The sequence below is a fragment of the Coenobita brevimanus genome, chromosome 57, assembly GCF_032717465.1.
Source record: "Coenobita brevimanus isolate Jiangsu-jjx chromosome 57, ASM3271746v2, whole genome shotgun sequence".
In the NCBI taxonomy this organism is placed as follows: Eukaryota; Metazoa; Arthropoda; class Malacostraca; order Decapoda; family Coenobitidae; genus Coenobita; species Coenobita brevimanus.
Window position 1 is genome coordinate 26322484 of NC_137010.1, and position 25378 is coordinate 26347861.

General features: G+C 41.3%; 1 protein-coding gene and 1 non-coding gene across 2 annotated transcripts in view; one reads left to right on the forward strand and one right to left on the reverse strand.

Moving 5' to 3' along the window:
* Positions 1–25378, forward strand: part of LOC145401943 (uncharacterized) — a 174489-nt gene that overhangs the window by 4603 nt on the left and 144508 nt on the right. The window lies entirely within an intron of this gene.
* Positions 2195–2313, reverse strand: LOC145402520 (5S ribosomal RNA). The gene has a single exon (XR_013897814.1). It is a non-coding gene; the product is annotated as a 5S ribosomal RNA (ribosomal RNA).

The following is a 25378-nucleotide window of genomic DNA, read 5'->3' on the forward strand; positions in this document are numbered from 1 at the left end:
CAAGTCCTTGTCGCACGGGTGGGCAGGTGCATTGTCGAGGAGAAGGAGAGCCTTTACCTGGTCGCGAGGAATTTCCAGTGTCTTCGTCTGGTAATGTATGACCTCCTTGACGAAGTGATGGTGAAACCAGTCTTTGAAAATCACAGCTGTGAACCATGCTTTCAAAGAATGGTACCATACGACAGGAAGGACATCCATCACCCCACGAAGGCACCGAGGCTGCTTTGCACGGCCAACAATAACGGGCTTAAGCCGGTGCATGCCGTTAGCATTGGCACAACACAAAGCAGATATCCGTTCCTTAGAAAGCTTGCGGCCAGGTACACGCTTCTCCGTCTCATCGGCGAGAGTGTTCGTTGGCACCGAGCGATAGAATAGCCAGTTTCGTCAGCGTTATAGACTTGACCGAGAGTGAGGCCCTCCCTGTCGATCAAGCCTTTCACCTTGTGCCGAAACTCGTCCACTCCATCTCTCGTTAGCGTCCAATGCTTCGCCATGTGCTTTACGGTTAGTAAGGCCATGTCGCAACTTGAACGCGAAGAGCCAACCCTCGGATGCCTTGAAGTCTAGGGCGTCGTGAAGCCTTGCAAACTTCTCAGCAGCAGCCTTCAGCTCCGTTCCACGTACCATCACACCAGCTGCACGTTGCTGTCGATACCAAATCAACGTGGAGCGGTCGATCTCTGCATACTTGGGGAGTAAACATAACCTTCCTCTCCATGTTGCGTTTGCTTCTCGACGAGAAGTCAGCCGTGTACTGCATGAGCTTGTCTCGGGAACGCTTGATATCAAACAAAGTCGACCGGGCCAGGTTGAACTCGCGGAGAATGCGAGAGGAAGACCAACCCGCATCAACCTTCTCCAATATCTCCCGTTTCTTCTCCAGAGTCAACACCACTCTCTCTTCCTTTTCTCAGGAGGCGGGGCCATCATCACACACACTAAGAGTAGGGCAGAGAGCAGCAGGAGGCCTTGCAGCAAGTACGGCACCACCACAAAAGCGAGCACGTGGGCAGCCATGACGAAGAGCGTAGGTCTTGTCGCGGTGAGAGACAGGCGGGAAGTGGGGAGGATGCAGCGGCGCTCTATCGGACGTCGGAGGAATGACGAACCAAAACAATGCTCTCACGCGGCGCGCGCGGCAAGTTCAAATTACGGACGGCAAAAAATCGATTTTTTTTTCCAATTTTTTTGGATTTTCGGACCATTTTGGGAATGTTTGATCCCAGGACGATAAGGTTTGGTTAGTGGGGATGTTCGGTTATTGGGCGTCCGGATATTAGAGGGATTACTGTATATATATATATATATATATCATCATCATCGCCATTGAGGTCCACTGCAGGACCAGCCTATCCCTACCGAAGCAGGGATGATACAGCCAATGTATCTCTACCAAGTGGCTTAGGCTGTCTGGTAGAGACTGTATGTAGGGTGAGAAATGCTTGTGAGTGTGATTGTAGTATTGTAGTGGCTTTGGATGTGTGTGTAGTCTGTGAACCAAGTGTAATCGGCCCGCCTTAAGCTGATTGGGTGCAAGCATACTAGTATGCGACACTGGTTCAACCACAGCACCCCTTGTGTCCGCCAAAGTAGCAAGTGGGTTGGTGAACGCTTCCCAAAGTTTTTACAACTATGGCGGTAGGCGAGCCCGCACTCACCAGCGTGCCAAACGCACACTTTACCACTGTACCACAGAGGCTCTCTCTCTCTCTCTCTCTCTCTCTCTCTCTATATATATATATGTATGCAGAGACTTCACTTCACCGTGAAGATATGTATGCAAAATAACCACAGGAGAAATGGAAGGAGCGACAGTGAAGATGTAATATACGAAAGTACTCACTGTCGCTCCTTTCATTTCTTCTGTAGTTATTTTGCATATATATATATATATATATATATATATATACTGTATACAGGTCTCCCTCATTTTACGATTGGTATGCGTTCCCAGAAAGGCAATCGTAAACCGCATTATCTTAAAGCGAAATTAAGGCTTAATGGGAAAAATAGGGATGCGTTCCTGGACTTATGTATAAGGAACCCAAGACCCATACAAGTGATCTTTCATTCATTCATTGCCAGACGCCATGTATCCCAAACAGGGTGGCCAAGGGCTTAGAGTTAATTGTTTTACAGGGAGGGGCACTAATCCTCCACCAACCCCACTTGACACGTAGGGAGAACGTTATGCCAACAGCATCAGGCGTTCCCAGGTGGTCACCCATCCAAGTACTAACCAGACCCAACGTTGCTTAACTTCGCTGATCGAACGGGAAGCGATGTACTCAATGTGGTATGGCCGTTGGCACTAATATGCATTAATAATGATGATGTTTTATGTATTGTAGAGTCGTGCTTGTCTCCCCAGCTTTCTTAATGTTGACAGCATGCTTTATAACAGTCCATACAGTCGACTGTGCAAGACTCATGGAACGAGCGATGGAGTTTTCCCCCTCACCTGCTTCGTGCCGCTTCACGATATTAAGCTTAGACTCCAGGGTTAAGGACGTTCTTGCTTTCTTTGGCTTCATATCACCAGCACCAGATGTTGCAGGGTGTTTACAAGACATCACGGTGGTGGCACTAGGGGTGCAAAATATGAAGAACAAAAGAAATGGTAATATCCTGGGCACTGATGCACACAGACGCACCGAGGTTGTATGCTGAACAAGCATGCGGGTGAGACTGGCAAAAGCCTGGGAAACTGTGTGGGTGGGGCGGGTATGCCACGCAACTCTCAGCTGATCTGCCCATGAGCGCGGGATTTCCACATGCCCAATCGTAAATGCGAGGGAGCTCAATCGTAAAATGAACACTTGGTACTAAAGAAGAAGGATCGTAAATGCGAAATATCGTAAAACGATACAGCGTAAAATGAGGGAGACCTGTATACAGTATATATACAGTATATATATTTCAGCTGTTATACAGTACCATCGAAAGTAAACATTAAGCATATCATTAATGGAACACCACCAGTGTACACTGCGTTGGATGAGTTTACCACCTGATTTGCATATTCCTACATGTCCACCATAGCTCCTTGACAGAAGGCTGCTGTTTAGGTATTGTTTTTGTGTCAAGTTTCCTTCAGACCACAGTGATGTAGCATTATGGTCTAAATATTTTATATGTTTTAGTTCAAGCATTTTACCATTTAAGGCAATGAACAGAGTGTGGGATATGTCTGTATTTTTGGAAAATAATCATCACTGCAGTCTTAGTTGACACTTAAAATGATGGAGAGATAAGTCTATGGTCATTGGGTAAAACAAACGGTTATATATTTATCTTTTATTGTTGCTCAGCTGATTCCAGTTATCGGGTAATTTTCCCTTCCAGTACAGATACTGATATTAATCAGCTTTTGCTTGGCAAATTACAGCACTGACTGCCTGTCAATTCACCTCACCTCGCTCCTCCCTGATCTTGTTCTGCCCCTCCTTCCCTACTTCCCTCCCTTCCTCTTCACTACATCTCAGTGTTGTCCTCATTTTCCTCCATCCCTTTCTGCCCCTCTGTATTATGAGTGGTGTTTCTTCCTTGTAGTGAAAGGGTTAAAAGGCTGACACGGATATAAAATTCAACTTTGTTCCCAAAAGTTTCATATGGAGTGTAAGGGAATTTTATTAACTGTTTAAGTATGGTACATTAGTTGATGAGGGAGTCTAGTATTTCAGTGATGACCCTGCTAATAATCTGTTGTGAAGGCCCCAAGTATTCACTATTGCAAAGCTGTGTCTTCCTTGCAGTGGGGCTTGTTATGTTTTCAAACCAAGTCAGTCACAAAAATAATGCCTACATGGTCGAGGTTGTATTTTCTGATCAGTTCAGCATCAGCAAGGTCACTCTAATACTATTTCTCACAAACACCTAGGTTAATGCTGGAGAATTTGTTGTTATGGTGAAGTAGTAGCCATATTTACCCCAGTGATTGACCTAAATCTCATCCTAAGTGGTAAAACACTGAGGAAGGTGTCTTTACTTATTGCTCAAGTTAGGGTGGATCTTGTGAACTCATGACTTACCCCTAAGAGTTTAGAACAGATTTCCATCATTTTGAAGACTTAGGACAAAATCTTGACATTATGACACTGTCTTAGTAGCTACAGTATGTACAGTACAGTACAGGCCCTGGTGTGGGGGATTGTTGGGGAAAAATTATTGCTGGTAGTACCCTAATTTAGGTATTTAATACCTTAAACTATGCAGCAGGAATATTTGTGAACTGAATTTTTCCACATTGTTTCCCATACTAGTGGTAGGTGGTGGCGACCATCATCCACTCACTTGATGTAGTGCTGCCTACTTCTTCCTTAGCCTTTATCATTCTTTTTCTGTGCCTGCCCTCCTCTCTTCCTATTTCTCCCATCTTTCCTGTCACTACTTATTGCTTTTCTTTCTGTTACAGGTGGCTTTACATTGAGTGACAAGCCAAATAGTTTCCTGTAAGCCAAGAAACCATATACAACGCTGGGTGGTAACCATATAACCAAACCATACGTGCCCCCTACGTGTCAAGTGGGTTGGTGGAGGGTTAGTGCCCCTCCCTGTAAAACAAATAACTCAGAGTCAAATGGCCACCCTGTTCGGGATTATGGCGTCTGGCAATAGATAGATAGATACTGTAGATAGTTTCCCATACTGATACTGGTGTTTTTGTTATCATCATAGATGATTGTTCCCTGTTATTGTAAATTTCCGATTTATTGATGTTACATTACTCTTTCCTGTGCATTGTCATGAAGTCACTAAAGCTGCTAGAGAGCCTGTTAGCAGTTGACCTAAGCTTACTGGTACTCAAAGTACAGTAGGTTAAAGTATGTCCAGGTAGGGTTGGATTATGCCTTGGTTCAGAGTTGATTAGGTACCGTAAGGTTTGGTTTGCAGTGGTTCAAGTGGAATTCAGCAAGTCACAGCCGTTATGCATAAGAAAGAAGGATGCAAGCAAGAGAGAAAAAAACGAATAAAAACTTCTGGGAACCTGGGTAACTGGAAATAATTACCAGGTCAAAAAAAAAAAAGGTATGGAGATATAAAAAGCATTCAGGAAAAAGCAAAAGTCAGTTGGTAAAGTACTTCTGCTGCTTTAGGCAGAAACAAAATGTTGCTTTACTTTTTCTGTGCCTGTCTTCCTCTTTCTCCCATCTTTCGTGTCATTTCTTATTGCTTTTCTTTCCTTTACATGTGGCTTTACATTGAGTGACAAGCCAAATGGTTTCCTGTAATCCAGGAAACCCTTTACAATGCTAGGTGGTAAGCATATAACCAAACTATACGTGCTCCCTATGTGTCAACAAGTGGGTTGGTGGAGGGTTAGTGCCCCTCCCCGTAAAACAAATAACTCAAAGTCAAATGGCCACCCCGTACGGGATTATGGCGTCTGGCAATAGATTGATAGATAGACTACAGTACCATTGTCTTAGAGTAATATCAGAGCATCTTAACCCACCACGTCCCAGCAGATTTTTCACGATTGACTCCCCCTCAATCCCGGCAGATTTTCAAAGTTTTTTTTTTTTTTTCTAAAACCACATTTTATGAAAAAACAAAAATTCTGAGAGAGAAAGTGCTCACCTGACCTTAAAAATGGTCTAAACAGGTGACCTTCCCCTTACCTGGCACCATGTTCTATAGAGCCAGGCTCCACAGAAGATGTTTTCTATGGGAGGGGTAACTATTCCAAGCCACTCAGGATAGTTAGATATTTATTTGGTACGAATTTGTATGTAGTATAAGAGTACATTGGTTTTCACACAGTAATATAGGCAATATAAGCGTTGTTTCACTCACCAAACACATCAACATACCGCGCCTTTCTGGTGACATTACCTCCTCATCACTTCATCTCGTTTCTTCCTCTGGAGCCACGTAAAGTTTATCCTCCACATTGTCATCAACTGGGGAGTCACTCTCGCCTTGAATTTCATACCGTGGCGCGACATGTTTTTACTGGCCAGGTTACACTGGTAACAGGTGAGTTGCCGAGACAGTGGCGTGCAGGGAGGGGGGGGGAGGTCACTCGGGGTAAGGCCTGGCCTCGGGTAGAGGAAGTTGTCTCGCTTATACGCACCAAAAATCATGCACAAAATTTGAAGAATGTACAAATGACAGACCTTGCAATTGCAAGACCTATGGGTACGTCATTGGGTGTCACTGCGACAAAATCTGGAGACTTACCCATACATCAACAGGATGCGGCGGGTTAAAGGTGTAGATTAGCTCTACATCTCAATTTTTAAGTGCAACTTACAGTACATCACTTGATGCCCAGCAGGCAACTACAGTTTTCCAGAACACGTGAGTCAATGTAAAGTTGAATTTGCCACACTTTGTTCAAGTGTGAACAGGTAACAGGTGACCTGAAACAGATCATGGGAAGGCTCTGGAGCCTTGTTTAGGCACACTTCCTTTTCCTGTTTTATTTTTTGTGCAGTCCCCCATAAAATTCAACTCTAGAAACCATACTGTGGTAGATGTTAACTTGAGTTGCATACCCATACTTTAAAATATGCTTTTTTGTATCATTGCAAAAACTGTCCAGTGAAAGCACTTTTTTTTTTTTTTTTTTTTTTTTTTTTTACAAAGCTGCTGGAACTTAACTGCATTTTGACAATTATGATATTACTTTAATATGAGATACATGTATACTGTACTTCTGCATGTGTGTGTGTGTGTGTGTGTGTGTGTGTGTGTGTGTGTTAACCAGCATTAGATTGATGGGAAAACCCATTGCTGTAGTTTACAGGGTAGCTGATTTTCCTCATCTGTATTCAGTTAAAACTTTGGTGCTTCTTATTGGAAGAATAGATGGGTTTATATTTTCAGTTCTGGTTTTACTGCTGTCATTACTGTAGGTAGCCAATATAGAAAGGAAAAAATAACTGCCTAATTTTTGTATGTGGTTAGCAGTGTTGATAACCTTTGAAGGAAATGCCTGATATCTAATTCATATCCTCTGTTCCCTTGGTAGTCCTAATGGTTACCAAAAGTGGGCAGGACTTAACAAAAGAGGAATAATGTGCCATTTAAAACTCGTGTGTGTGTGTGTGTGTGTATATATATATATATATATATATATATATATATATATATATGTATGTATACAGTGTATATGTATAGATGTATATATTACAGGGAAAGTAATTATAATCCTTGCTTAACCTAACCAGTAAACTGGTTGAGGCGGCCAAGTGGTTTGGGAAGTGGTCTGTGATTACCTAACCAAAACATGATAATCTTCAGCAAAAAGTACTGTAAGTGCAGTTCTCACCTACTCAGATTTGGATTCTTGTCGTTGGCAAAATTCCACAAGCTTGGAAGAATGTAACCGTATTGTCATTTTTGTTCATACATTCCTTATTGGAAAGTTTACCGAGGGAACAGTCACTACATACCTTAGTCATAACTGAAGGAACCCATGTCGTGTAGTGGTTAATGTGCAAAGGAAACGCAGAGTATGGTGCAGCCTCGTTATAAGACACCTCATTAGGGGATAAATTGCTACAATGATAATTAAAAAGCTGTACTCTGCCTTGTACAGCTTTTAAAAATTAGTTGCGATTTTGTTACAATGATATTTTCGACTGCTGCCTCTGAGAATCTCATGTGGACATGGTGACATGCAAGCCAAAATGGCCGCCTAGTGTTTACATCGGCAGTGATTGTTGCCCTTCGTTCTATTTTGTGCATGAAAGGCCACTGAAAAGATATTGTTATTGCCGAATTACAGTGCAGGTGCTTAACAGATCGTTCAGTGTGTGATAAGTGAAGTGATACTGTATCTTTTTTGTGGAGTGGTTGTCTAGGCCCACCAACTTTCCCCTTGGTGACGACTCACGCTGGCATAGGACAAACATCAGGTGGGTGGCATTTTTTTTTTTTTTTTTTTTTTTTTTTTTTTTTTAAAGGCATTCTGGTTGAGGTCACCTCCCTATTCCCACTGAACCCACGTCATATTGCCCTTGTTATGCAATATGTGTTCACTTGGCGCAACCCTATCGCATAACGAGGCTACACTGTAGTTAGTGGCTAAGAAATAATTGGAAAATGTGAAAGAGCAAATGTATAGTCAAATGTCATTTGTTTAGAAAGCTTTCAGTAGTCACAGAACATATAGATAAGCAAACCCTGCTTGTACATAGTGTACAAACATATGTCAGGTCTGACTGGCTGCATCAAGTTAAATGACAAGTCTTCATGTGGTCAATAGTTGACCTAACTGTAGGATAGATCCAGTCCTTACTTGAAACACTGCTCTCATGCCAGGACTACCAGCTGAAGAAGTGGAGAGGAGTCTTCCTGCAGTGCCATCATTGACCTGGGTGGAGAGAAGCAGATTCAGCAGAACCTCCTCAACTTGCCGTGCATGGTGCAAGGAGGACCCTGGTCCAGCCTGGCATGGTGCTGGCTCCTGCATGGGGGCAGCTGCTTCCTATGCCATTTTTTTTTTACACCAGGAGAGATAACTAGTGGCCATAGCCCTGCTTCTCACAGTAGCTGGAGACGTCAAAAGCAATCCTGGGCTCCAAATGCGATACTTTTTTTTTTTCTCCCCTGTAAGTCAAGAAACCATTTACAACGCTGGGTGGTAACGATACTGTATAACCAAACCATACGTGTTCCCAACGTGTCAACAAGTGGGTTGGTGGAGGGTTAGTGCCCCTCCCTGTAAAACAAATAACTCAAAGTCAAGGGGCCACCCCTTATGGGATTATGGCATCTGGCAATAGATAGAATAGATAGTGAGGAAGAAGGAACCAAAGGCAACGGATCCCGCAAAACTATTCCTTCCAAGAGAAAAACAAAATACAAGAGAGAGCCGAATTCAAGATCCGATCATTTCAAGATGCCTGGACACACTGCGTTTGAAAGACTGGAGATCATAGGAAGCAGGAAATACAGACAGAGGGAGACAGTTCCAGAGTTGACATGTTCTTTGTTTGCTCCCAACAAGTTCCAGACATACATGTGGATCTGTTCAAGGCAGTTCATGCAGAGAATGGATCCACAGCTCATGCACTACAACAACAAATGCCACAGCACATGTGTGTGTGACAGGTGTGACACATCCACAGACACCCCTCATGCCACACCAAACAACTCCCCCTAGCTCTCCAACACCTCTGCTCCCACAAACACACCAGCAGACCTTCCAAATCAGACACTGCTCACACATATGCCCAAAAAGAACTGAGGGTCATGCAGGAGGCCTTCTTACACACCCGGTACTTTATTCCATCAGCCCTTTACAAAGACAATACAAGTAACACAATACCTTTTCCAGAATTACACAACATTAGTACAGCCACTAAGTGTCAGATCTGGTCGCAAACAAGATATCAACATTTTCCACACTTACATTCTCCCTCACATGCTGGACTAGCACAGTACAACCTTAACTCCTCTTCTTAACAGAGACATCTAACTGTCATTGCTGGGGACTTTAATGCTAGAGCGCTGCCTGGTATGAACACAAAACAACCACAGATACTTTGACATTGCTTCACAACTTAACATTTGCATTTACAATGACACCTCACAATACACCCTCATCCTACACCAGGCAGATTGTGCCCCCTTCTCCCCAGACATCATCACATTCTTTTCTCCAACATCAGCACTCAGCACTACTTTGCGAATAGAACGCTGACTCACTACAGGTCATCTCCCCATCATTATTGCTATAGAAACAATCGAAACCAGAGTGATCACACATCACATACACAAACTATAAGAAAGCAGACTGGACAAAATTAACTGAAGGAAAGAAACAACCTTTCAGCACACTAAACAATTCACTCATCACCAACATAAACGGGCATATTACAAAATTCAGCATCATACTCAATGCAGACAAACACCACATCCCTCGAGGCGACAGAAGACCTAACAATCCAAGCTTTACACAAGAGATTACCTGCCTCATAAGACAGTGCAACAGACTTAACCTGTTCCATGCCGGAGCCTTTGTCGGCTTTTGCGTCCCCCAGTGCTGAGACTGTGAGAGGCTGACTGACCCCCAATGCCAGCCATTTTTGCCTTTTTTTAGTCCGGTAGCTCCGAGAGTCTGATAAAGGCAGATTCCTGTCTATTGAAGTCCGTTATATCGAAGTTTTACTGTATACATTATTTACACTCACACAGACACGCTTTCCCTGTTCTGTGATTTTCTAATGTATTGTGTTCTATGAAGCAAGGTTCCATACACAGGCAGACATCGTAGTCTTTGCACTTGTACTTTTTGTCCTCTTTCTTGTTCTAAGGCTGTCTTGTGGTGGTGGCACACACTTTATATCACTGCAAATGTGCACAAAATCGTGTCCATATATACACGAATATGGACAAAGCATTTTGTGCCAGCTTAGGTTTGTCCATATATATGTATGGACTTGACATTTTGTGCCAGTTTTGGTTTGTCTCTCTCTCTCTCTCTCTCTCTCTTTCTATATATATATATAGACTAGGCATTTTGTGCTAGTGTAGGTTTGTCTGTATATATATATATATATATATATATATATATATATATATATATATATATACTGTTTATATGGACATAGCATTTTGTGCCAGTATAGGTATTGTCATATGTACTGTATACGGACATGGCACAGAACAGGTTAAGCACAGCTCGCCTCAACCATTCACACAACACGTCACCACAAGGGTAAAATTGAGATTAACAGGTCATTTAACACCAACAACCACAGAGTCTGCAAAGCAACCTTCTCAACATAGGCATTTCTTTCCACTTGATCACAACACAACCCTTTTCACTCCAGAACAGACATTTAACATTATGAAGAAAACAGAACTATACAAGCACAGGCTTGGATGGCGCCAGCATCTTGCACCCGAAACATAGAACCACAAGGCATCCAGGACCCCACAAACATCAGCAACTACACATGCACACACTGTAGCAATCTCAGTATTTGGAAACACGGGACAATCATCACTACTTAAATGAAACAAAAACCCAAAACTCCTTTCTTCGCACAGACCCATAACACTACTTAATGCATCATCCAAAATAAAGGAATGTCTCGATCTCAGTAAGTTACTTTCCATGTACTTGCTTTTTCACAACATGGATTCAGAACAGTGCACTTACTGATTAATCTCATACAACAAGCATCGAATGGCAACAACTCCATGACACCCGCTCAGTGTATTCTTCTCACAACAGTAGGTATTGTTACCATGGTAGCCCAATTATCTGGGCTGTGTGGTGTGAAGGGTTGCCCTAATAGTCTGAAATCACTAATATTCTGGTGGAAACAAAACTACTGTTAGACTGATTTATTAACCCCTCAATGGCCATGGGTTCAGAAAATTGTTTTCTTCCCTGACTAGCCCTGGGACCATTTTTTCAAACTTCTAAAATCAGTTTTGTTTTCATACAGATGCAATGAGAATCATCTGGCACTCTTGGCAATTTGTTTCTTAGCTTCCTAAACCCATCCTATGATTTGCAGAATTCATAAAATTACAGGGCTTGTGCCATATGGGCGAAAACATTTGAGATGAAGCGACAGCCGGACCGCTTTGTATGGAAGCGTCTGTGTAGTGTCTTGTAAACATACAGTGACCGTTCCCTTCCCATGATTGTTCGTAGTTTTTTATAGCTCACGCTAACTCAGCGTCACTGACACTGGTACAGTAAAACTTTGTTCAACATCAACGCTGAGGGCTTCTGAGGGGTTAAGTTTGATGATGATAATGGGGGAAATTTTACATCAAGAAAAGGTAATTTACCACTCTGAAAACAATCAGAAAAATACAGAAAACAAACTGGAGGAATATGAATTGAATTGGAAAGGTTTCTCCTACTTAAGCATACATTTAGCACTCATTCTTTTGTTCATTCTTGTGTGTATGTGTGAAGGATAGAGTATTGATACAAACATTAATTTATTCCATTAACCTCTTAATAGCCCCTGGCCTCAAACAACACTTTACCGTACTGATGTCAGTGATGTCGAGTTAGCATGAGCTATAAAAAACTGTGAACAATTATGTAAAGGGAACGAAGGTCACTGGTATGTTTACACGACCCTATGCTTCCATCCCAAGCAGTCAGGCTGTAACTTCATCTCAGATGTTTTTGCCCAAATGGCACATGCACCATAATTTTATAAATTCTTTCGCAAATCACAGGATGGGTTTAGGAAGCTAAGAAAATACATTGCCAGGTGCATCAGACAATTCTCTTCACATCTGTATGAAAAAGAAATTGATTTTAGAACATAATAAATGGTCCCTGGGCATAGTGGAACATGCAAATTTCTGAACCCACAGCCATTGAGGGGTTAAGCCACACCTATGATTGTAATGGAAGAAACTTACTCAACGTACTCAAAGGTGGATTTCTTTTCCCAAGTTCCCAACTGTATGTTAGGTCAGGTTAGGTTAAATTATAGTTAAGCTAGCTTAGGTTAGGTTTAGTTAAACAGTGGGGTTAGGACAGTCCCTTCCGCCATTACGCTGACAAATGAAACAAAAGTTGTCACAGTGGAACAGCTAAAGACAATGGGGAAGCAGATTTAACAAGAAACATTTATTTATCACCCCAGAAATAATAAGAAAAATATAACAGACTCTCAGGGAGAAGAAGAACTGATTTGGTAAGGTGCTTCTACTACTTAAAGTTAAGCATATGTTTTGCGAATGAGCAGACAAGAGCATCTCTCTGGTGGTGGCTCCTGTTCCTTATCAATTGCCACAGCAAACTCCATCCTACCACCCTCTTGCGTGGGTCATGGGAGCGAGGCGTGGGTGGTGGGTAGACTCGCTCCTGTTTACTTGTGGCTCATTCGCAAGGAACCCAATGCTCACTGTTTAAACAGGAGCTATCGTAAGGGTAATATACATTACCCTACCACTGTGTCATTTGGTCACGGCCCGGATATGCTGAAATCCGGATATTCTGAACAGGGATAATTGAGCTTTCACTGTAAAGCCTTTGATGCCATCTGTGGTGCAAACTTAACACCAAGATGTTCAGCACAAGTATGGAATATAACACCAGACATTGGGCTGCCAGCTTTTTATTTAGTTGACAGTCACATGGTACATTCCAGGGGTATTCATCACGAACTCAAAATTTCCCTAACGGAGTTCCGCAGGTCTCCATTCTCTCACTCACTCTTCAGTCTATACATGCATGATATTCCCACATCCGAACCAACCACAAACATTGCCACATATGCAGATGACATTACTGTAACAACCACGCATCACATTGCAAACAGCCTGCACACAGCAACAGGACTAGGCCCACCTCAACTCACTGCAGCCTTGGGTTGAGGACAACAGACTGAAGATCGCCCCTACCAAATCCACCTCCACACTCATCATCTGCAGCAAACATGAACATAAGTATTCTCCCACATCACACATAACAATGTATATATGGCATACACACCTTCCACTAAGATCCTTGGAGTGATACATGACACCAGACTCACTTTCAAGGACCAAGGAGTTGGTGAACCCCCAGACTTCACCCAGGGCAACTACAGGGTCGGACTTTGGGAAACAAAGTCTTCTTACTCTACAAACATTACATCAGATCAGTGATGCCCTGTGCCTCTTCAGCTTAGGCGCCTGTCCTGTCTAATACCCTCTAGAAGACCTTGCAAATCATACAGAACAGCCCCCTATGCATTGCAACTGGCAGCACCAAAACCACTCCCACACCCCACTTACATTTTGAAAATGAAGTTCTCCCTGTCAGTGACTACAGTGGGGCACCAATTTTCGCGCCTAATTGGGTCCAAAAATAATGCGCGAAAGTGGAATTAGCGAAAATTGGGGCATTGTCTTTATGGCAAAAAGGCTAATTGGTTCCCGGTTATCCTAAATTAACATCAGATTTTCATTTTCACCTGCAATACAGTACATCAAATCACTATTGTACATTGCATTGTGAGATACAAACAATAAAAACTGTACAGTACACATTATATGAGGAGAAACATACCACAGAGACCAGGTTGAGGTGTTTAATGGATGTTGGGGGTAAGTATCCGAGGCGCGTGGCGGGCTTACTTAGCCATGCCAGACGTATTGGCGCCACCTCTTGCTGCCTCGCTACCACCATGCTGTTTCCTCATACTACGCGCTGTCGATTCTGGGATGTTAAATATACGGAAGATTTCACTGTTTCTTGCGCCCTTGTCCATGTGGTCAACTATCTTCCTTTTCATTTCATTATTATACTGCCGTTTCTTCACTCCAACACGATACTCTCTTTTAGCCTTGGCCTTTCCTCCCGACTTTGAATGTTCCGGCCACTTTTTATCACCACCACTGCCTCCCGGCCCTCCCCCCACACCACCAGGCTCTCCCCCCACACCACCAGGCCCTTTCCCCACACTACCAGGTATAGCAGAGGCCATTGAACCGTGAGAATCCAACACAATGGAGCTAGCACGCTCGTACACAATGGCGGGAATGGGTGGACAGAGTGTTGACATGACGTCATTCAAGATGGCGGTGGGTTGCGGGCGGGCGGTGCAGGAAATTCAAAGTTCAAAATATTGTCCCAAACCCAAAATTTGTGCGCGAAAATCGATTTTTTTCAAGCGAAAGTGGATATTTGGTGCATGCTGCGAAAGTGGATTCCGCGAATCCTGCTGTAGCGAAAGTTGGTGCACTACTGTACTTGATGTGAAGGGTACACAATTCTATGCAGCGGCCTGTTCCAGTACACAACACCCTGGTCATTGCATGACAGAGACATACAACACATCTAGGCACCTAAAACAATCACCACAAACATTATCCAGTCTGCTACAGCAATACAGTAGCCCACCTCCAGATATTCCAACACTAGCAATGAAAAAGCTCCTACATACTTCATGCACAGGGCAGTACAGCACCTCAATCTCAACACCATGCGGGCTCAGCCTTTGGTTCCTTCTTCTTCGCATTAAGAAAAAAAAAAAAACATACTAAAAGTCCCCACCTCCTGACATCCACCCATTGGAGGTGTCCGTAAACAGAGGTGACTGAGTGCACCTAGCTTGGCATAGAGAAGGGCTTCATCCCACCATCATCAACTACAGTACTAGCTTAGATTTGGGTTGGGCGGAATCACAGATGACATGTGCCTAGCTTGTAGATTAGGTCCATACAAACTGACACACATAATGGAGCACTGCACAGCACACACCGCACTAGATGCAGACACATCATCAACGGTGCAGAGAACCTTTGCGACAACCCGATAGGGGCAGTTGCTTACCTGCGGTCAACGAGTCTACTTGATCAGACTGAGACTGAAGAACAACAACAACCAGCTGAAGATTTTCAGCTTAAAACTGCCGGTTTTATTGATAAGCCTTTCTCATACCCTGATAGTAGCATACTAGCGAGATTGGTGTGCTTGGCACCTGAAAAATCTTACATATCTGCCGTGCTGGTAGGCATTTGAGAGTTAAATTTGATAATATGGGGAACATATCGAGAAAGTTACATGTTTAAAGTTTAGGAGTGTTTTCATTTCCACATTTTCCATCTTTCTTAATTTCCTGAATCAGGTGAAATATAAATATATTTTTTCTTGCAACTTCCAAGTGATTTTGCAACTTAGGAAAATTCTCTTTTGTTGAAGTAGTTAATGAGCCACTCCAGTTTGAAAAGTTGCAAGAGCTGAATAGAAGGCTTTAGAAGTGTCGATATTAAAATCGCAAAGACGTTGTCAGGCTGAAGGAGGCAAACCCTGCCTACTTGTGAGTGGGTATGGAGCTTTAACAAAAATAAAAGCATACGTCATTGGGTTTAAGGTGTTGGTGATAGGTACAGCATTGCTAGTAGGATAGTGATTCTCTCTCTCTCTCTCTCTCTCTCTCTCTCCACTGTTTATTTGCCCAGTGATTCATTTTTTTTTTCCTTATACAAGATTCCTTTTCCATGCAACCCTGGCATTATGAGGGGATAATATGACGGTTCAGGGAAATTGTAGTGAAAAACATTTGTAAACACTGAAAAGCCCACTTCATATTGCTCACTTCACGTTTGAGCAAGTCTACTGTTTCAGTCCATCTGTCTGTATATAGCCAGATTCCATAATCCCATAAACGTTGGCCGTTTGTCTTTGCGTTAGTTGTTTTACAGGGAGGCACTAACCCTTTGCCAACCTACTTGTTGACACGTAGGGAGCACGTATGGGTTGGTTATATTATAGTTCGTACCCAGTATTGGAAATGGTTTACTGGCCTACAGAAAACCATTTGACTTGTCACTCAATGTAAAGCGACCTGAAGAAGAAAAGAGTAATAAAAAGTGACAGGAAACATGGGAGAAAGAGGAAGAGAGGAGGGCAGACACAGAAAAAGAATGATAAAGGAAAGGAAGAAGTAGGCAGCACTACATCAAGTGAGTGGGTGATGTACATACATATATTAATATATTTCGATGAAATATCTGCTGCTGTAAGTATGGGATGAGAATATGTTTTTTTTTTCAGAGCTTTGGGAGGAAAATGATGAAATACAGTTCCTTTGTCAGCGACACAGCAAGATCTGTTACCTGCACTCCATTAACGCAGCTGGAGCTGTGGCTTGCATTTCATGGTTTAGAAGGGCAATCTTTGCTTGGTAAAACCGTATAGAATTATAGTTTGGCCTCATAGTTGCTCAGGGAGTATTGATATCCCTTACTGTTAGTGCATATCTGCAATTTAACCAGTTCTTGTTTGTGTATTGTTACGCAACACAGTGGCCTGTCTTTGTGTTTAACCCTAGCCAGGCTGATTCTTTGTAACGTTGTTCCCCCGAGTCATTGTTTATAACTATCTAAATTGTACCCCATGTGGGGCTTGCAGCTTGGCCCATACAAACCCTCATTGTGCCTCCTGTGAGGTCTGTAGCGCATCTTGGGTTAACCCATGACACGGCTATTTATCAATCCTCACGAAGTGCATTTTGGTGTACTGTTGTTTCTGTCCCATTCCTCCTAATCTTCTGTGACCTCTAATATTAGTTAGGGTAATTAAAACTATCAGTTGGGTAAAACTAACTGTTCAACTAGCTGTACGCTAATTTAATAACATTGCAATAATGTTTCAGGTTACTGAACATCAGGAGGAAGAACAGAAGCAGTAGTACATTAATTCCTTGGAAATAACATGGCACACATACTCATGAAATGCTTTTGCTTAACTCACCATTGTTATGGAGTTTTTGTGGGAAAAAGTTGCCCATTCAGCAGGAAATGGACAGCTGTCTGAGTGGGACTTAGTACAGTACAGAATAGCACTGTCAAAGCCCATTACAGTACATCCATTTTTTCCCCAAGAACCAGCCATTATATCACCTTACAGTTTTACTGAGAGAAATTTGGTAGTTATGTTGGTCATTTGGTAGTTATATTGGTCATATGTCGTAATATTAAAGGGCTTAAGGTAAACTACTCACACACACACACACACACACACACACACACACACACACACACACACACACACACACACACACACACATACAGTTTGGGTTTAGAAAAGGATAATCGTGCATAAAATCTCTTAAGTTACTAAGTCAGGGTGACAAAAACTGCAAGAAAGAGATGGATTGGTAGACAGCATGCAGTATATTTAGACTTCAAAAAAGCTTTTGACAGGGTTCCTCAGGAAAGGTTGACGTGGAAATTTGAATACAAAGGAGGTATCCAGGCGAACCTACTGCAGTGGATGCAGGATTTTCGATGAGAAATGGAAATGAGAACAATATTAAGAGGAAAGTACTCGTCCTGGAGAAAGGTGACAAATGGGGTCCCACATGGTTCAATGTTGGCATCAGTCATGTTTCTGGTATACATACTATATGATAACGTAGGAACAGAGTTGCATGAATATGTTTACTGGTGATGCCAAAGAGCAATATAAAACGAGAACTCATGTATGGAATTGCAAAAGGATCCAACAGATTTACGTGAATGGTGTCATAATTGGCAGATGGAACTCAGTGCAGAAAAAATGCCGTGTAGTAAAATTGGACAGAGTGTAGAGAGACCTGACTGGGACTACAAGCTAGGAAGTAACAGTTTACAGGTGTCTGACAAGGAGAAGGATTTAGGAGTACCTACCAATAACAGACCATCACCAGAAGATCAGATAAATGACAAAGGAAGGAACATGTATCTAGCGAATATGAGAGTAGCCTTTATATACATCAATGAGGAAATGGTAATGAAGATAAATACATTATTCATAAGCCCACGATTGAATATGCAGCAGTAGTATGGAACCCACACTTGAAAAAGCACTTTGAGAAGATTGAGAAGGTATAAAGAGCTGTCACAAGATGGTTGCCAAGCCTGAGAGATCTTAACTGTGAAGAAAGACTTGATAAAGCTACAATTACCAACATTGGAAGCGAGAAGAAAATGAGGCGATATGATCATGCTATACAAATATGTCGAAGGAAAAAAAAAAGATTGACATTAATGAATATGCTGTATAGTGCATTACCTAGACACTTCAGTGGGACGCAGCAAGAAATTATGTAAGAAAACTAGAAAAGATTAAAGAAAGATGTGAGAAAATTCAGCGTTACAGGCAGGGCAATAGATCAGTGGAATAAATTACCGGAAGAGGGCGTGTGTGCCAAAAACATTCACCATTTTAAAGAAAAGTATTAAATAGTATTAAAAGAAGGGACAAACGAGCTTGACTCAATCCTGTCAAAATAAAGATAAGTAAGGACACACACACACACACACACACACACACACACACACACACACACTGTTAATCATTACTACATTATAATGTGGCTAGTTATATAATTTATTGTAGCTCTTACTAGACGATTTTAATTAGGGTGGGTGTTGTTGCCTCAGGCTCATGTGGATGTGAACCCGGGGGACTGCAGGATGAAGTTGTCCTTTGGTCCATTATCCTCCTGTCGGGGGATTGGGTTGAAGGTTGATGAAGGCTATTATACAAATATACATTTAGCTGAATAACTGTATGGATATAGCAAGAAAAAAAAATTGCTAAGATTGAAGGGGTTAACGTTGACGAGTAGTGAGGAGGGAGTGTATTTAATGTTAGTGGTCAAGGATGCTTAACTGGTGGTCAAAATGCTTGCCAACACGTGAGGTCTTGGCTTACGTGTTGGCAGTCTCCTAACCTTTTGACCAGCAGTTTGGCATCCTTGAACACCATTTTGGCAGCCTTCCCTCTAGCCAACACCTGCCTACCTGCCTACCCTATACTTGCACTGTCCACCCGGCAGTCGTACTCTGTGCTGGCCTATATTACTTCGAAACAGCACGAAATATTGAGTAACTTTAATATCATAGCGGTCTATTTGCTGACTTCAGTGGCTAGGCTAGCAGGAACTAAAGTGATGCTAATTATTGAGTGGAAAGTTAAGTGTTAGTCTTTTGATATTGTTCTTCATCGATCATAAAAAATTGTGTGTACTTCAGTCCTCCTGGTTTATCCTTTTCTGTGTTGAAGTGTCGGAAACAAACGGCAGTGAATTGAAAATAGCTCATACTCGTTACAGCACATCAAACATCAAGCCGAAACACAAGCTGATGGCGCCTTTTGTATTTAAGGTACGTGGAACATGTCATTACGAGCTTCAGAATGTCACAGATACTAATATTTATAAGTGTATGAATTTTAGTGACATCGTTAACACAGTATGTTTAAGATTTTGTAGCATTGTAAGTATTTGAAAACTTGTGATATATTAACGATAGATTTTTTTTTTTTCGGGATATCGCGCTAGGAAAAAAAAAAAAAATGCTCTGGTTCCTTCCACAGGCGAAAGAGATGGGAAACAAGTGTACGCGACGAAAACGGACGTCAGGTTCCTCCCTTCACGCAATGAAAATAATGTCGGTAAAGTGTTAGCAAAGTGTAATTAAGCAATGTTTAGTTTAGTTACTTAGCAGAAATATGCATTTTGAGGTAGTTCTGTGAAAGAGGAGTTGAAGAAACAACTGAAATTTATTTAGGGATAGAATGGTGAGGTAGATTACTATTAATATTATTATTATTATTATTATTATTATATTATCGAATTTTACACAGTTCTATGCTGTACCAACAACCTTCTTTTTGTGATATATATATATATATATATATATATATATATATATATATATATATATATATATATATATATATATATATATATATATATATATATATATATATATATATATATATATATATATATATATATATATATATATATATATATATATATATATATATATATATATATCAGTATATTCACCTAGTTTGAATGACACGAGCCATGACGTTAATATTGGCTACAGTACGTGGTTGTAAGGGTTTCCGATGGCTAATTACTGTACCTCATCACTACGATGACGTTGTTTTATTCTTGCTGCCACCAGGTGATTTTATTTAAATTGAGGGAGACTTTTCGTAGTGGAGGGGTTTAGTGGTGAGTGCTTCTCATATCTTCACCGGGAGATATTTTCTCAGAGTTAACCTTAATAATCATCAGGTGGTACTGGTAACAAGAATCAAATGAAAGCTAGGGTGAAGAGTTTTTAACATGTAGATATCATACGAGGGAAGATGGATAAAGAGTCGTATGTGTCTGGGAGGTGTTAGAGCAGGTGCTATTGTTAATTAGCGGGTGTATAAATAATTGGTAGTGTGTGTGTCCTGTAATCACCGGCAGAAAGAGCGTAGAAAACTTGGCATGAGTGAGAGCAGGTTTGGATTTTTTTTCACTGAACACTGTGATTATTGTTCAGTATGTTACACGTATGTTTTCATGTTTCTGGAGTGTACTGACCAAGTAAATAATAGTGGGAGGGGTGTGGATGATGACAGATGGTGGTTCTTATTTCTTTTTTCGTGTTCGTTTCTGGATCCTACCTACTGCATAGCAAGATCTACTGTAGGGTTTTCACATGACATTGCCGCATAGATAATTGTATTAGTGAGCTACTGAAGTATGAGTATGTGTTTGTATTGTCATTTATCCTGTTTCTGCATCCTACCTACGATGGATTCTGCCTACCCCATTTGTAATAGTGTGAATGCTTTTATGAAGGTGGTTGATAACAGTTTTCTTATGAGTTTATTTCATCGTATTTGTGGGTCTTACCTAACCGTTTTATAGTGGGAAGCGAGGGTTGAGTGTTGCTTATTAGACTTTTTTGTTTTCGTTTTATCATGCTGCTGAATCGTGCCGTACTAAGCCTGTTTAGGTGACCCGAGTGGGAAATTATATAAAGATGGTGATGACTTAAGATAGTTATACGTTTCTTTTTCATTTTCCTGGGTCCTAATGATGACAGAGTCGAGGGAAATTGTGTCAGCCTCATTACGATTTTATTTTTTCAGTGATCGTATCCAAACAATATCTTCATCTTTAGATATATTTTTCAAATTTTAGTGGTTAGGTATAGCCCTCGTTAACACCTTCACTGCGAAGGGGGGGTTGGTCGCATAAACTTTAATATAATAATTGGGCGTTGACAAGAACAACATAAAAAAAAAAAAAAAAAGGGTAAAATTTTTTATGACGTTGACATCTCATTTAAGGAAGCTAACATTAGGCCTCTTTATTTAGCTGAATAGCAAAGGGATTAACTACATGTCTAACTTTTTCAGTTTGAAGTTTCTTCTAAACCTGTATAAGCTCGTCCAGAGTTACCTAGAATAAAAAAGCCATTGTAAATTATTGGGTTAGGGTGGTGGTGGTGGTGATGGTGGTGGTGATATGATGATGATGTACAGAAGATGCGTAGGTATGTAATTCTAGCCGGGGCAGCCCAGCAGTAAGGTATTGGACTAGTGCCATGTCTTTCTTACACCACCACTTCCACCATACCACTGGCACAAACGTACTTACACCATCACCATGCTAATACCCTCACCGTACCGTTAACACCATGTACTATCATCGTACTTAAACCATAACCGTACTTACATCACCGCCATACTATTAATATACCATCACTATACTGTTACCTTGACTATACCTCACTCCACTTACACCATCATCATGCTAACACCTTAACCACCATGACTACGTATTCCCAATTTTAACCCCTCATATAGTGCATGTATATGCTTGCTTCCACAAGACTATTTTCTTTAGCTTATGAAAGACAAGTTTGCGAAGAGGTCAGTGAAATGGTTACCAGAGTAAGACTACTGCCATATCACCAGTCCCTTAATAATACCATTGCCATGCTCATACCGTAACCATAGCAGCGCAATAATCATCAATCCAGACCTCCTTTCCCATCCAAGGGCTGGGTGAGGAGTAGCAACGTCCAGACAATAATAATAATAGTAATGATAATAATAATAATAAATTGTCACTGCTACATAGCTATTCAATCACCAAACGTCTCAACCGACACCATAATGCTTAGTGCCATCCTCTTCACTACAATTAGCGGTTTTTAATATTACTCTTGATGTCTCCCCATGATGTTGCCAAGTTTAGGAGAGGCATGTAACTGGAGGGTTTCGGTATTGTCTTCATTAACAACTGTCATACAGGGTTTTTTTCCAAGCTGAATGAAATATGGCATTTGTAAAAATGGAAGATATGGGGAGACGATCTTGGAGACGGGGTTAACACCATAGCCGTATTAATACTACAAGAACCATAATACCAGGAGCACCATACTTACACCATCTCAGTCATAGTAGCAGTAGCACTGTACTTAGGCTACGCCAGCGAGCCTCGGCTGGAGATCTGGTGGGTGGGGAAAGCCTTCCTGTTTTGTCATCCTTGATTAAATAGATTGTTGGTTGCAACCTTCCTTATACCAAACAGCCACGAAAGGACCAGCAGGTCTGTTGCTGTTTGCTTTTCTTTGTACCCTTCAGTCATATTCATGTTGGCTTTGGGGACATCTTAACCCCTCTTCCACAGCAGTTTATTTTGCCTAGTACACCTTATAACCTTTTGACTACGAATATGAAGGCGTAGTACTACACTCTTGCTACTCCCAGACGATTTCTGCAACTTGGCAATTATATTTAGCAGTGATGGGTTTAAAGAATCTGTCAGACCCCTCTAGTTTAAAAGTGTTTTCTGGGCGTAAACTTTTCAGGAGATAGCAAAAATATGACAAACGTTACTGGAATGGAAGGTTTAACATCTACCACATGTATGTTACTAATGCAAACTACACACACACACACACACACACACACACACACACACACACACACACACACACACACACACATATATATATATATATATATATATATATATATATATATATATATATATATATATATATATATACTGTATATATAACAGCATTTCAGAGAATATGAAGTTGTTGTAAGTGAGGTAAAGCGCTGAGGAAAAGATGCCACGAATCTCCTTTGCCACCGATAAAAAAAAAAAAGTTCACCGTCCCAGTCCAAGTGACTGAAGATTTCGTAACACTTATTCCGGCGATTAATGCTGCACAGTGCACACGAGCATATTCTTGTATGTTATTGATGTACAGTACGTTGATATTAGATCGATGAAAATTGCATATACGATATGTATAAAAAAATGCTATAGTGTAATATGTAAGATAAATAACTAAGAAGCGGTGCTACGACTTTCCCATGCCATCGAGACTTACGGCCGTATTCTTAAACATTTCCTTCCCTTGTAGAGCCATAGGAAGGAAATCTTTAGCTGAATTGGTATTCTTTAAAAATTCCTTCCCTTCCTGAGCCGCTCGAAGGGAAAGATTTTTCCTATGGGCAGCAGAAATTATTGGAACTTTAAGGACTTACCTGACCCGTCTCTACAAAAATTCCTTGAAAAGTTTTGTGCGTTCTGTTGTGGTTGATTGTCTTATATAATTTATATATATATTTAAAATGTTGATGTAAGTTACTGTATAGCTTTATTGAAGCAGTTTACAACGCTATACTAATGTTTAAGCGCTATTTGTCAATCTGTCTGTCTATTGCCAGCCGCCTCAATCCCTTACGGGGTGGCCACAAGCAAATCGCCTCCACGTCGCCCTGTCCCTCGCCATTTCACTGCCCTGCACCCAACTCACACCCCCTCTCTCATATACCTCTCCACTCCATCCCTCCATCTCATCCTCGGCCTCCCCCTCCCTCTCCCCCCCTCCACCTCACTCACATACACTCTCCTCGTCAGTCTCTCACCCTCCATCCTCTCCACATGGCCAGACTATTTGTATCTCTTTAAAAGTGTTACCCATGTAGGCTGAAGTAATTAGCCAGACATAATCAGGCAGACGGAGTACTACCTCCAATACTTATCCAGTCTTACATGATGTGACACTGACAAATCTTATACATTATGGCCAGGGACACACGAGGATTTTTTTCAAGAAACATTCTGCTTGTTAATTTGCCCGAAAAAGGAAAATCTGCCATCAAGGTCATATGAGTGGTTCGGCTTATGTCTTTCAGCTGGGAAAAAAAAAAAAAGAAAAAAAAAAAGAGCGTCGCCATGCGAGTACATGAGACGGGCCTTAACAAGTGATTCTTACATTTACTAATAACATTAAGGATGATAATATTCCTCGAATATGATTTATTATCAAAATATTGTCTTGAGGAGTGAACACCGCTGCGGTGTTTGCCAGAATGGCATTTATGGCTGAATACAAACCAATAGTGTGGATGTGGTGGCGACCTCCCACATCTCAAATGTGTTGTGCTTTCATTACCCAGCACGAGATATTCGTGTTTTGATGTATCAGTTTATAAATTTAACGTTCCATCATACCAAATATCAGCAGGATGGGTCATTTATGTTTTATAGGGCTACCAGCCTGAACATTTTTCCTTCCCTTCCAAGGAAGTTTTTCAGCATCCCGAAGGGAAAGAAAAATGCTTCCGAGGGATGGAAGAGTTTAGGGAAGGAATTTTAAAAAAAAATACAGACGTTAAAACCACCATCATGCTAACATATTCACCACCACAACTACAGCAGTGCTATTTCCACGATGACGTCCTTGTCTCCTGTACCCGACCGACGATTTTGTTGTGCTGTGGGAGGCTATTAGATTTAGAAGGGTTAAACATAGCCTTCATTTCCCACTTTACTAAGGTTCTTTCCCAAGCTGAATAAAAATTGTTTGGTGTTAGCATGAGTAAACCAGAAAAGTCGTCATTGTAGGAAAGGGATTGTTACCAATCACCATGCCATCACCATTATCACCGCCTTCTCTTACAGCACACACACACACACACACACACACACACATATATATATATATATATATATATATATATATATATATATATATATATGTGTGTGTGTGTGTGTGTGTGTGTGTGTGTATGTATGTATGTATGTATGTATGTACATATATTACAGGGAATTTGTGTAACCAGTGATTTCATGAAATC